Source organism: Cynoglossus semilaevis, chromosome 8 (assembly GCF_000523025.1).
Source record: "Cynoglossus semilaevis isolate Cse_v1.0 chromosome 8, Cse_v1.0, whole genome shotgun sequence".
Lineage (NCBI taxonomy): Eukaryota > Metazoa > Chordata > Actinopteri > Pleuronectiformes > Cynoglossidae > Cynoglossus > Cynoglossus semilaevis.
Window position 1 is genome coordinate 20,233,088 of NC_024314.1, and position 11,212 is coordinate 20,244,299.

The 11,212-nt window shown below is 39.3% G+C and overlaps 1 protein-coding gene across 3 annotated transcripts in view; it reads right to left on the reverse strand.

Annotated features, from left to right (window-relative positions):
• fam180a (family with sequence similarity 180 member A) overlaps positions 1–10,880 on the reverse strand; it is a 47,008-nt gene extending 36,128 nt beyond the window's left edge. For all 3 annotated transcript variants that reach the window (XM_025057812.1, XM_025057811.1, XM_008315610.3), the window contains exons 1-2: positions 10,730–10,880; positions 699–1,046 (exon numbers count right to left, since the gene is read on the reverse strand). The gene's annotated coding sequence lies outside the window, so the exon portion shown is untranslated. The remainder of the gene's footprint in view (positions 1–698; positions 1,047–10,729) is intronic.
• Between the last annotated feature and the right edge of the window lie 332 nt (positions 10,881–11,212).

Below are 11,212 nucleotides of genomic sequence, written 5' to 3' on the forward strand. Positions count from 1 at the left end.
CGTCCACCCCCCCCCCCCAAAAAAATTTTTTTTTTAAAAAACCCCCCCCCCCCCCCCCCATACACACACAGGCTCCATTCTGTAGAGAAGACAGTTCCAGAGGGAGTCAGGTCCAAACGACCACCGCTCTCTACGATGATGTGATCCATCCATCCATCCATCCATCCATCCATCCATCCACCCATCCATGCATCGATCCTTCCATCTATCTATCTATCGTGATCATGGATTAAATATTAGTAACAGCATTAAAGCATGGCTGAGATTAGTTTGGAAAATAATCGGCTAAATCTTACGTTTTAAGGTGAATACCAAAACTATGGCCAATAATTTTATAAACACTAGACAAAATATAGCAAAGTTGTTATAGTGAGTAAAGGGAGGTAAAATTATGAAAAACATAAGTAATGATTTAAACAAAAGGCTACTGTGCCCCCCCCCCAGGAGGTAAAATTATGAAAAACATAGGTAATGATTTAAACAAAAGTCTACTGTACTTTTCCCACCCATTTTCCGCTAAATAGGATTGTAATTTACAAATATTAAAAAGTAAAAAAAATTCCCAAAGGTGTTCGTCAGCTTTGAGAATTTTGGGTCCTTTTTGAAAGGACACGATATTTACCTGATGTTTTATTGATGAAAACTCAAAGTTACTACTACTGCTGTGACATCTATCCTTGGTTCCCTTATTCACTCACCTTTCCCAGAGCTCGTACTGCATGTATGCAAACTTCATTTCCTGTGTAATCAGTGCACTGCCTGTACTTTAGCCTGCGTGGGTATGATACTTCTTGGCGTCGTGCGGAGCAGGAGAGAATCGACGGACACAGCCGTAGCATCTGTCAGCGTGATGATGGCTGATGCTCGCTTTGCTCTCACAATTTTTGCACTCGCGGCCGTCTGCTGGTCGTGATTAATTAGGGCCCTGTTCTCTGGGCTGCGTCATCGGGAGACTCCATTTTAGCACACACACTCCAGAGAGAGGCGGAGGGGAAGTTGTCACGACGCCAAGAACCACAAACCCCGGCAGAGTCTATTTTGGTGATCTGTTGAGTACAGGTATTGTTTTAAACAGGTGGAGATATATTTAGCAGCAACATGTGCTAATGCGGTAGCTAATTTTGATCCATTAATTACAGACCAAAAATGTTGAGTAAAACTAAATGTTTCATTTCTCTCTTCCCTAATTTGTGGCATATAGGTTACAGTGATGCACACTCCAGCCTATAGGTGGCAGGAATGTACAAAAAGGTAATATGACGGTGGTGCACAAACATTTAGAGTTTTTGTTTTTTCACCCTTTGGCTCGCTTTCATTATTCATCGTACAAGTACTTGAGGAATTTGGGATAACAAGGAAGATTTTGACCATTTCTAGCGCGGCTAGCTGGTTCGTTACACTAGCTCTTAGCCAGAGTTTCTCCTGACTCTGGAACTTCTTGCCACTCTGAGGTGGAAGTGCAGATCCCAGGGAACGTCAACAAACTAAATCCAAATATCTGCCTTATTTAAATCCCTTTACATCGTTTTCCCTCCGTCCTCACAAAGCGTTTCTTGTTAGATCAGATCTTTCGGCAGCTTCTCCTCCATTATCCTCCTCCAGAGTCTGGGTTTTAGACAATTAAATTCTTAGGTGTTTGCATTTCAAAGCACAAGCTTCTCATCAAAGCACAAACACTACACGCACTCGGGTTCTTATGAAACGGGAGATGAAAAAAAAAAAAGAAAATCTTTAAACATTTTCCTTCTCCTGCCACACCAAGCACATAAATCCTAATTGCAAGTTTGAAACAATACTTTCTGATATTTCTTATTTCTCTCAGCTTTTTTTTTCTTGTTGTTTACAGAAAAAGAAATCTTCATGTTTTTCTTCTCATTAGTCTCATTAGTTGTTCAAATGTCACCACCTCGCACAAGTTTCCTTCTTCAAGAGTTGTTTTTCCTCATCCACAGCAGACTCGCTCCGCTTCCTTTGCTCATTTTCTCACATACTTAAGTCTGGTCAATAACTGTGAAGCTGCTCGTAGAGGGAGAAACAGCTCCGGTCTGATGTCTGATTCCTTCTGCTCTAACACCGCGATAGAAGAAAACTACAACTGTACAGAAGAGGACTTTAATGTCTCACCGTCCGCAGCTCATTTCTTACATTTCATATTTGATGTTATTTGTTTGTATTGTTGCTGTAAAATAACAACTATGGATAAAATGATCTTTCTTTTTTATTTATCCTATATTTTCTTATATTTATTCTGCCGCTGTGGAGTCAAACATACAGTATATATTAATTTTTTAATTTTGTAGTATTTTTGGATAACTTTTCGGGAGCTAACAGTTAGCCATCTTCTCACTCATGATACTAAAATGTTGTTTGTTTGATTTGTAATTATTGCTATATATATATTTGAGGTTTTTATAGTATTTCTGCTTATCAACTATAGTGTTGTACTTTTTAGGTTATGTTTTGTGTACTTTGCATGTATACTTATATTTATAGCTGTACTATTTGTAGCTTACTTTTTTTGTATTGTTGACATTGTTTTTATTTTCCAGTGCTATATATTTTATCACAAGAAAAAAAAAAAGAAATAGAAAAACACCCTGTATACAGTGAGAACGCAGTTCTCCGGCCCCAACGCTTTATCTAAACACACGGACGAATCGGCGCTAAAGCTCCGCCATGTGTAGCTGTATCGTCGCCGTGTAACCTGAACCTAAATCACCTTTCACTTCTAGGAATCTTTAAAAAAACTGAAGGAAAGTATCTTTTTTACTGTATATTTTAGGTAATTTCTACATACCCTACCTTTAAGTGAAACAGATACTTCCATTTTTGCTATTAGCTAAGCTACGCTAACAGCCTCCAAGTCACAGTGAGTGCGCAGATACCAGATCTCTCTTTCTATCGAACTCTCAGAGTACAAACTGTGTATTTTCTGAATAAAACCCCTCTGATGACCTGTGAGAGATAAGGCGCGTCTGTGTTAACTGCTTTATGCTCTGGGGGCAGCGTTGTGTGTTTGCAGCCGCTCCCAAATTTATACATATTTTAATGCATTTCTTCAAACTGCTCAGCAACATCAGGACTGATAAGACAGACGTGATAAATTGTGGATCTGTTTTTTTATCCTCTGCTGCACCATCTGCTGCCTCAGCGTCTGCGTTTCTCCTCCCATTAAAGGACAAATTCACAAAAAGAGAAACTTCCGGCTGTTTTCTTTCTCGTGATTGGTAAGTCGTTAGCTTCAGGAACTTTTTTTTAATTCTATTTTAATGGGATGAAAATAACCAAAAGGAAACATTTACTGTGTCAAATTGACCAGAATTTCACAGCCACATGTTCCTCCGTTGGACCATAACTAGATTTGTTTTAATCTGTCTTTAACCGAGCCAGACGATGGCAGAGCGCAGCCCCAGATGTTTCCACCTCGACTCATCTTCATCAGCCCTTTATTTTACTTACACTGACTTATAACTTAGTCCATTATGTCGCTGCCATTCCTACCAAAACAAAACTACACACTTTCTAATTAGGTTTTCTTGGTGTCTTTGTTTTCTCTCCTCCCTGTAGTTTAGTCTGTGTCCAATAAAATGACTTGGTCTGTGTCCAATAAAATGCAAATAAAAAAAACACTTTATTTATTATATTTTCTTCCTTGGCTTAATAAAAAAAAATTTATTTATTATATTTTCTTCCTTGGCTAAATAAAAAAAAAATTATATTTTCTTCCTTGGCTATAAAAAATCCTAATATTATTTTACCTATTTCTGGCTTTTTTTTTTTTAGCCAATAAGACAAATAAATATAAATATATAATCATTTATCAATTATTTCTTCTTTCGTCAGTTGGCTAAATTTGTGACTAAATTTGCATTCCTATGTTTTCTGCTTGACATTTAGTTGCGTTCACATGTGTTTTACTTCTCTTTTTGGCCCAAATTTAATTATTATTAATTATTATTTTTACATATTTTTACCTCTGTTACTTGTAATATTAATATTTATGGAATCTTACTTTTTAATTAATTATTTTTTATTTAATATTGATGAGCTATGTTTGACTTTGTTACATTAGCATTGTCGAGAACAATCGTAGGATAACAGAAAATACACCGCCCAGTGTTTTTAGGTACGATTTGAGTCAAACTTTGAGATTCCAAAACTTTTTCATTGAAGTCAAAGCAAAACCTGACATCTACAGAAAAGTGGGCGACTTGGATTTAACCACATTATCAATTCAACAAGAAAACTTCCAACTTAACGACCAAATGAACTTTGTTTGGTTTCTTTTGTTTTCAGCCTAATTACAACCGTAACCGTTTTTACATTTACCACTTTGTTCCACCTTCACTGTAGTTGGGCATTATTGGATTACAGTCAGCAGCGCCACCTCTGGGGCATATGGATTATTTCTCCTACTCTTTCTCTTCGACCCCCCCTCTCCCTCCCCCAGCTCTCGGAGGAACACAGACAGTTTTACTCTGATAGTTGCTGGCAGACTGCAACTGTCATTGATCACCGTTGGTGCCGTAAAAAAAAAAAACAAATCAAGAAAAATGATCAGGCAGAAACAGACTCCGAGCTTTGCTTCGAAGTGATAACACTTCGGTACAATATATTAAAAAAAATGTATCATCCAAACATATTAAATCTGAAATCTTAAGAGCTGTAGAATATTCAGCTGGGGAATTTTTAAAAAGATGTTTTTGTTGTGACAAATGAGCAGGAGAAACATTTTTAATATTGCTTCTAAACTTCTTTTTCGAAAATTGCCTTTCGCGTCAAACTGAGGTGAAAAATGAAGGATTGAACTGTGACTGAGGGTCAGAATAGGAAACTAAACAGTGGCTAAAGGTTAGCCAGACAACCAATAGTGGTTAGCTTTATTCACAAACAGCTAGGCAGCTCTAACTAACAGTCAAGTTCATGCAGTGGTTCTCAGTTAGTTTCTGTCATGCCCCCTCTTGTGGACAGAAATGTTTTCACGCCACCCCCCTGACCCACACCCCTGCCAATTGAAATACTATTGAGAACCTGATAACATGTATATTTTTATCTGTACAAACTGTTCTGTAAACAGTATTGGCGGAGTTGCTGCCACCTAGTGACTAGAAGTTTGTAATCACTCAAGCATTACAAGTCAAGACTCGAAGCGAGAAGGCTAACCACGGGCCACAGAGCTGGCTACCTCGTCGCAGTGAGGCAACAAGACTTGCTTAATAAATATATACGTTGGGCTGTGACGACGTAACAGCGACACACCACAGGTGGAGTACAAAGTAAACCGAAGAACCCCTGTATTCACTGCTGTCCAACACATAAATATATAGCTGTGCTAAGTGAAGTACCACCCACTCTGAGTTCTTCAGAAATACTTCCACTCATTAGTAGAAAGTAAAGTCACTAGAAAGTCTTCCTCTAACGGTATATAATTTAGCTTCGGTGTAATTACGACCCATTCTTCCGGCGTGCCACAAACCTTGTATTTGATGAAAAAAAAACAAGAAAAAAAAAAGCAACTAGCCTTTCTTTGTTGGGCTATTTTTGCCCAGTGGTGGTAAAGGAGACGTACAGTTGCGTTATTCCCCACACTTTCCTGATTGCAAAACGACGTGACATCGTTCTTTGTTCGCACGATTGCTTCCTGGCTTTGCTTATTTTCCTCCTCTCACAGGGACGTCTCGTCTCCTCCGAGATCAAGATGAGTCTCCGCAGCAGACACAGGCCGGGCCGCCGTGCTGCGGAGACGTTATTCGCTCTCTTAAACTCCTTTTGTGTTTGACAACATAATTACAAAAACCCAGGTCTGCGTGGGGCAATTAAAAAAGCGGGTGTGTGTGTTGGCAGCCAGCGTCTCACGTAGTGGGAAGGTGTCAGAGGTTTGACACATGATACTGGGGGGGGGGTGTTTTCGGAGACGAGTCTTTCCTGTGTTTGCAGGGCGGCTCGTGAACGTCGTTGTTCAGCTATCAGAGGGCGACTTTCAGGAATGATGGAATCTCGAATTAATATGTTCGTAGGTAAAAAGAAAAAAAAGGGAAAAAGACAACACCGAGGAGGAAAACTGAAAGACTCAGGCGAGTCGTGCGAAAACTTTAGGGCTTCATGTGAGAAAATGTTTTTTTTTTCCTGCTGTGGAAACAGAGGTTCACTTCATCTGAAGCCCAGGATCCAACAAACTTTTGGTTCTTTGAAGCTGTCGATTTGCAAGCGTTGACGAGTCAGTGTCTGTCAAACTTTCAGCGTAGATTTGGTTTTGTTGCCAACAGAACCACCTTGAAAAATTGTCTTAAAGTGGAATTCTGCAAAATAAAAATAAAAAATATTTTGAAAGATTTTTGCAGGGCTCCAGGCAAGCGAGGACCCTGGGTGAGTGGGGAGGACAGGGGAGGTTGAACATCAGTCCAAGAAGAAGAGAGGAAGAGCCTTTGAGCACAGTCAGCGGTTTCAAACTCTGGTCTCTTCGGAACAAATAGTAGAAAAATTCAACAAGGTTTTCCTAAAAAGTACTTGTTGTTCTTGTGTAACACTCAGCCCCCCCCCCAGACTGTACCTTACTTTGGCAACGCTGCTGAAGCACAACTGCTGTGGGAGACGTTCACAGAACAGCAACAAAGAAAAACAGCAGTTGATACAGAAGTACAACGTTGAAGTACAACACTCCCAGAGTTCTTAGCAGCAAATCTGAAACCCAACATTTGGGATAGATTTTGAAATGTGGGTCCTTTTAGCCTTCAGTTACTATGGGTTACAACAAAAACGGGCCTCAAGCCTTACAGTTGCCCTGTGCCTTGACGTTAGCTAAAATTAGCTGCGGGCCGTAGCTTAGCAAATGGCTCTATTTGAACCTAGCGATCAATTTTGATCTGTGTTGGCAGCAAGCACTGAAAATTGTCCAGAAAGAAATCAAATTGACTGTCAGATTTAAACTACGCAATTTGTTTCTTGGTGTGTCACAGTAGGTTTGAGAGGCTGCACCTACAGGGCAGCGATGGAACTGCATCCTGACAGCTTCTAAAACCAAACTTCATCACAGGTGACATCATTCATTTTAAACACTCTATGGTCTGAGGGTGTCCTCGGTTTATGATGTCCTTGACCTACGCCGTTTCTTGTTTATATCGCCACATCTCGCCATATCCAAATAAATGTATCTTAAAAATCTTGTGCCATCATTCCGACGTCAATCAAATTCTGCACAGGAACTAACTGGCAAGCAGAGCGGACGGCGCTATACGCGAAAGACAGCTTGGCTTACATTCACCAGTCGTACGCCATATATTGGTTTGCGCGACATTCTCTTTGTTTTTGCCCTTCATTATACCTACCAGGCACAAGTCTGATGTTTTTATGTCCTACATTATGATGTTAGCATTGTGTTAGCGTAACGTCACAAATCGAGTCATGTTGTGTCGTAGGTAAACGTACTGTAGAATTTGGAGTCGGTCTTAAAAAAACAGCCGAGTCATTTGACTGGTCAGATGACGGAGTCACCAGCTGACATTAATGTCCCCTGTGGGTCGAGTTGCTATTTAAATAAAGGCACTGAGACACACCAACACACACACACCAACACACACACACACTTACACCGTTCTACCTGCGGAGCCTGTGAGCACAAATGCATGACCGGGGGGAAATAACTGTCAGCTGCGATGTGTGTTGGCTCTAAATGATCCTCTCCCTGCATCTGTCTTCTCGGTAATACGTGCAGCCCTTCTGCGCTTTCACATAATAAATCAGAAGAAAATATTATTTCCACTCTTTAATGGAGAAAAATTATCAACTTGTGGCCGCACGGCTTGTTTAGACAAACAAATGACGGGAGTCCAGTGTTCCCAAATGAGTTCTCCATCACATGGGATGAATATTTGTCAGCTCCTGTTTCCACCATAACAGAGCAGTGGCTTCAGACTGGTCCAGACTTCAGGCTAAAGAAGAGGACATTCACCAACAACAGTCATATGAATACATTTATCCAGCAAGAGTTAAACTTGAAATGTTTTTCCAAGATGGCTGCCATGTTTCAAGGACTCTCAACTGGAACGCAACTTCCACAAATGTAATTTCATGGCCCACCACATCTTTAATCTGGATCGTTCTCGTTGAATTCAAGTGAATCTTTTACTCATGTCCAGATGACTTTGAGCTGAACTTGATACTTCTTGATTAATGTGAACTGATTTCTGAGCTGCTTACGGATAAATTTGACCATGTTATTATATTTTGGTAAAAATGTGAGCTACAGATATCATCATCATATCTTTATATTTTGGCAAACTACTGTTATATTTTGGGGGGCTAACACAAGTTAGCTCAAACAGAAATACTAGTTGGGCTCTAGCTAGTTCAGTATCAACGGCAGATGTAACTGATTTTGACTAGCTTCCTGGACATCTTTTGTCCATCGCTAACTTTAGCAACTCACATTTGACCAGGTTCAGGCTTTTTATTGGTTAATCTTTTGCTAGTTTCAAGTTATTTATGTTTAACGCATGGTTAACGCATGTAACAATTGTTAGCTGGCATTTGTTTTTAGCTATCCTTTTGGTTCCTGTCAGTTTTCTTTTCAGGCTAACTCTGGGTTTTTCCAACCTTGGGGTGGTGACACACATGAGGTCACCTGGAATTCAAATGGGGTCATTTGAAATGTCTAACAACTGAATAAAATAAAATATTGATAAAAATATTTTTTCAACTAATTATCGTCCAGATGACTTTGAGCTGATGACTTTATCATCAAAATATAAAGTTTTAAACATATTAAAATATAAAGATGACTTTACTGATCATATTGATCACTGTGCATTCTTTTTAAAATTATAATTAACACATGTCAAAATGGGGGTCACAAGGTAAAAAAGGTTGAGAAACACTGTTTATTTATTTGGCTAACAATTCCAGCTATATATATATGACTACCTTTTTTCCTTTAAAGCAAAAGCATTTTTAGGCTTTTTTAACACAAAAATATATGACATTTACATATATATATATTACATATATGCATAGAATTAAAAAAACAACTTCAACACTGAAAGCTTATTTGAAAAATGAATAGTCAACTTCTAGTCTTTTTTCTACACTTCAGTTCCCCCACATTGTTTGTTTACACAGTTACATTTCATTATTATAATATTATTCAGATTTTCAAATGGACCATATGGTTTGGTTCCTGTAAAATAGTCTTTGGTGCCAAACTCTAATTACAAGACATTATGTTTGGGCATCAGAATATTAGTCTGGCTGTTTTCCTATCATTTACAACCTGAAGCAATAATTATTTACTTCAGTCAGATTCACAATGCCATGACCAAAAAGAAAAGAACCCAAACCAAAACACATTCAGGCCAGAAATAATATAAATTAAATCCTTCACTCCCTTGAGCGCTGGCTCATTTTGCAGTGAGACAGACTTTAATAGCATTTTCATTACAGTTTATTTGTTTATTGGCGGTTTCTGAAGTGATGCGATATTTGTTTAATTATAAAAAAACCAAAACAAATAAACGAACGGCAGTTTGGGTTGTAAAACAGCTCCGGAGATGAAAAGGAGAGCAGCCAGGCGTTAAATAAAAAAATGTTGTTCGTATCAGGTCGGCTGCCGTACTTAATCACGCCGGTGTCAATAGAGCAGCTTCCTCCTGGGCATGTTAACCGTTTAATTTGGCTTTGTCATCGTTTTGGAAGGGGCGCCGCGGCGACCATGACATTTGAGATTACTTCAGAATGACTTCGGAAAAGTTGTGCGTGCGTTTCTGTTTGAAAAGCCGAAGACAAAGTTCTTATCGTGAAACTTTAAACATCTGTTCTGAAACGGGAAGTTGTCAGACGATGTTTTTTTGTTTAAAAAAGAGCAACAAGACGACAGCTGATGTTTGTTTTTTTTAAAAAAAAGAGCAACAAGACGACAGCTGACAACCTTACAACGCACAACATGCAGTTGCATGGTCCTATATTGTCTCCATATTTTTTTAAAAAAAGCATTAGATATAAGTGGTGATGCAATATTTATTAGAACATTTCACATAGAAAACACCAAAAAACGAGCTTCATCCCTTTGAGATGTTGAAGGCCTAAGCTTCAAAAGCTGAGAAAAAAAAACCCATCTTGGCCACTTTGTGTTCAAAGGGCACACTTTACTCTGGAGATGAGTCTCCCCCACGAGACTGAAGGGTCATGGTAATGTTTGAGCTTAGGAGCTGCTGTCTATCCATCCATCCATCCATCCATCCATCCATCCATCCATCCATCCATCCATCCATCCATCCACCTTTCTCATCCGGCCCGCCAAAACACCAGTAAAACTTACAGTATGGTAAAGACTGGATTTAATTCCTTCTGTTTCATGCAATGCAATTTCAGCTAGTGCCACTAGATGGCAGCAGACATCAAATGTGGCAAATTTTCTTTAAAGGTTTAGGTTAAATCTTTTTTTCATTTTATGCATATTATTTCATCCAAACATTCATCATGCAACCAATGCTAAGCCGATCCGCCGCTCAAATTTTGAACCTCATTTTCAGCCCGTGAGCGTAAAAGTGATTTAACCTCATACGTTGTTAAACTGCAAATGTTGTTTTCTTAAACCCAGAGTAACTTTCAAGTAAAACACGTTTGTCCAGATATTTTGTCATGACACGTCTCTCCTGAAATCTCTCAGTCATGTTTCTCCTGTTAAACCACATTTAGTGCGGCCCAGATCTGGGAAGTTTGTGGGCTGGATACTCACGTTTTTGTTGCCTGCAAACTGCTGTTTTCCCTGCACCGCTCAGTCCTTCAGGTGGAAGTCCATTCTGACAGGCTGCACTCCAGTGTGACAGGGAAGTGGCCTCTGCTGCCTCGTCAGGTCAATCTGTGTCACCTGTGTGGATCTGACAACCACCAGAGTCATGAAACACACGCTGGCCTGGGATTAAGGAGGTTGTTGTGGATCAGTTTCCCAAAATGAGGCCGTTTAAAAGTTGTTGGCTGTTTAAACCCAGACACTTACGAACTGAGTGTTTAGGTTAAGTGGAGGAATCGGTTCTTTTCTGGGACCTAATGTAGGCACTGGGTACTAATTTGCTGCATTAGAGGTGAAACTCCAAATGGCAGACAGTTACTGTAGGTACAGCAGCAGAAAAGACTGAACAGAATAAATAATTAGTATTAAAAAAAGAGTAATGAAAGTATTGCAATATTTATGAACAGTAGACATTCTTTTGATTGACTT